At 42.3% G+C, this 3,161-nt stretch overlaps 1 long non-coding RNA gene across 2 annotated transcripts; it reads right to left on the bottom strand.

Annotated features, from left to right (window-relative positions):
• Positions 1–2,141: 2,141 nt before the first annotated feature.
• LOC114148057 (uncharacterized) lies at positions 2,142–2,936 on the bottom strand. Of its 2 annotated transcripts, XR_003596201.1 has the most exons (4): positions 2,881–2,936; positions 2,614–2,714; positions 2,381–2,450; positions 2,142–2,283 (listed from the first exon to the last, which is right to left on the bottom strand). It is a non-coding gene; the product is annotated as an uncharacterized LOC114148057 (long non-coding RNA). The 2 variants fall into 2 exon arrangements; XR_003596200.1 differs by lacking the exon at positions 2,881–2,936 and having other exon boundaries at positions 2,614–2,788.
• Positions 2,937–3,161: the final 225 nt, after the last annotated feature.

Genomic DNA, 3,161 nt, shown 5'->3' with positions numbered 1-3,161 from the left:
AGCCACAATGATTTTCTGTAATTCCATCAGATTATGCAGCATATCTTCTTCATTCCACACATTACATACACATTATTACATAAAAACATGCTACCATGACTTTTCTTTTTAAACAATATAAGTTTCTGGACAGAGGAAATGAGCTGAACACATTCTTCAACAGGTTCAGTCCAGGAACAAGCTCATCATCTTCCTCTCCTGTCTGCAGCCAAACAGATTTCTCATCCTCCTCTGACCCACAGCTTTCCTGTCAAACCTCAGATGTTCCATCTTCCACCTCAGTCATGGACTCTTCTGCTTCCACAAGTTTGTCTTTAACCACATCAGGAGATGCTGCTGCTCCTTTTGCCTCCACCTCCAACTTTTCTGTATCTAGAAGTCAGGTGAAGAAGCAGCCGGAGAAACTGAACAGGAACGAGGCTGCAGGTCCAGATGCTGTCAGTCCCAGATTCCCTCTGTGGGATTCTGCAGCATCTCTTCAACCTTTGCCTGACCCAAGAGGAGGTTCCGTTGTTGTGGAAGACATCCTGTCTGGTTCCGGTACTGAAGAAAAGTCACCCATCAGTCATAATGACTGTAGACCTGTTGCCCTGACGTCCCACATCATGAAGGTCCTGGAGAGACTCCTGGTGGCCCACTTGAGTAAGCAGACGATCACATATCAGGACCCCCTGCAGTTTGCTTATCGCCGTGGAGTTGGAGTTGATCAGACACCTGCTTCAACAAACCCACTGTCATCTGGACAAAGCAGGCAGCACAGTGAGGATCAGGGTCTTTGGTTCCCAGGTGCATTGAACACAATTCAGCCTGATCTGCTCTGTTAGAAACTCCAGAAGACACAGGTGGAGGCCTCAACAATCACCTGCATCTGTGACAACCTGACAAACAGACCACAGTTAGTGAGACTGAAGGACTGTGTGTCTAACCAGGTGCTCAACAACATGGGAACACCACAGGGCACTGTACTCTCACCATTCATTTTCACCCTCTACTGTTGAGACTTCCAGCACAAGTCCGACTTCTGTCATCTACAGAAATACTCAGACGACTCTGCAGTTGTTGTGTATCAGAGGAAGACAAGAGGCTGAGTACAGAGATCTGGTGGATCACTTTGTGGCCAGGTGAGGGAACAATCATCTAATCTTGACTGTAAACAAAACAAAGGAGATGGTTGTTGATTTCAGGAGAAACAGGAAACCCTATTTCCATCATGGGAGAAGATGTGGAGGTGGTTCAGGAATATAAATACCTCGGTGTTCATCTGGAACACAGACTGGACTGGAGACGCAACAGAAGACAGGAACCACATGGACAAGCCGTCTACAAAAAGAGACAGAGCAGACTGCACTTCTCCAGGAAGCTAAGATCCTTCAAGGTTTGCAGCAAGTTGCTGCAGATCTTTAAGTCTGCTGCTGAGAGTGTCATCTCTTCTGCTATCATCTGTTGGTGCAGCAGCATCAGAGCCAGGAACCTCAAAAGGCTCAACAATCTGATAAAGAAGGCTGGATTGGTTCTGGTTCTGTTCTGGAGATGACTGTGGAATCTCTGGAGATGACGCAAAGAAAGATTCTTCAGAAGAGTCAAGAAAGCTATGGACGACTCTGACCGTCCTCTTCATGAGTCTGTATGGGGAAAACAGAGTATCATCAGTCAGAGGCTTCTTCAGGTTTGCTGCAACACAGACAGCTACAAAAGATCTTTCCTGCTGACAGCAATCAGTCATCTGCAATAACTCTTTGAAGAATCTGAATTAATGAGCTGCAACTACATTTCATTTCCCTTTGGGATCAATAAAGTCAAAGCATGTTTGGGTCATTCTTGCACACTACTCAAAGTTTGATAGAAAAAAATATTGAACAATTGGAAGTTATGGTGGAAACATTTTTGTGGTTTCAATGAAATGAAACAAAAAATGTAAAAAGATAATGAAGTTTCTCTTTTCCTGTGCAGTTTCACCTGTTTGCAGCTCGTTTTGCTGTTTGCTGCGCGTTTGCAGTTGTCGGCCACAGTTTCTGATCAAGTCATTATCTCCTCAACCTTCACCATCATCTGTTACAACCAGTAGATGAGTAGATGGACAAAGTAACCTGCTGTCAGTGTTGGTCAACTCATGCTTGGTTTGTTATTGAAGGACCTGCTTTATGGTCCTTCTTTATTCTGTGTCCTCAGGTGTCCCCCTGTTGCATCAGGAAACTTCATCTTGGGATTTCCAGCAGGATTTTCTGAGTCCCTTCAGTCCTCTGTGTCTTCTCTCTCCTGATTGGTCCAGTGCTGCTGGTGATGCTGGACAATCATCACATAATAATACACACATTCCTTAATCTCTGTCTAAATAACAGATGATTAAAGTGAATTCCTGATCAAGTCATCATGTCCTCACCTTTTCCACAATCTGTTACAACCAGTAGATCAGCAGTTGGAGCAGGTCGTCTTCTTTAATTGTTGGTCAACTCAAGTTGAGGTACATGAGTTGACGGAGAAATGAAATAAAGAGAAAAGACATCAGAGTTTAAAAAAAAGAGAACATGGACAGAAGAAAGAACAGCTTTGAAATTTGACCTTAATTTCATTCATATTTAAAATTGTTAGCTGGGTAAAAATAAGTTTTCTTACTTTTTTTCGTCAACAGGGTTCTCTTCTCTACCTCCACCTTACTGGTGGTGTTGAAGGTGGAGGTTTACAGGTGGAGCATGTCTTCTTTAATTGTTGGTCAACTCAAGTCATGGTACATGAGTTGACGGAGAAATGAAATAAAGATAAAACATAACAGGGTTAAAAAACAGAGAATATAAATCTGCAGAAAAAAGAAAAGGTTTGAAATCTGATCTCAATTTCATCCATATTTAAAATCGTTACTCGGGTAAAAATAGGTTTTCTTACTTTTTTTGTCAACAGGGTTCTCTTATCTTCCTCCGTCTGACTGGTGGTGTTGAAGGTGGAGGTTTACAGGTGGAGCAGGTCTTCTTCTTTAATTGTTGGTCAACTCAAGTCAAGTGACATGAGTTGACGGAGAAATGAAATAAAGAGAAAAGACAACAGAGTTAAAAAATGTGAACATGGACAGAAGAAAGAACAGCTTTGAAATTTGACCTCAATTTCATCCATATTTAAAATCGCTAGCCAGGTAAACATAGGTTTTTTACTTTTTTTTGTTAACTGGG

This window comes from Xiphophorus couchianus, chromosome 7 (genome assembly GCF_001444195.1).
Source record: "Xiphophorus couchianus chromosome 7, X_couchianus-1.0, whole genome shotgun sequence".
Taxonomy (NCBI): domain Eukaryota; kingdom Metazoa; phylum Chordata; class Actinopteri; order Cyprinodontiformes; family Poeciliidae; genus Xiphophorus; species Xiphophorus couchianus.
This window is presented reverse-complemented; position numbering and strand designations above follow the sequence as displayed.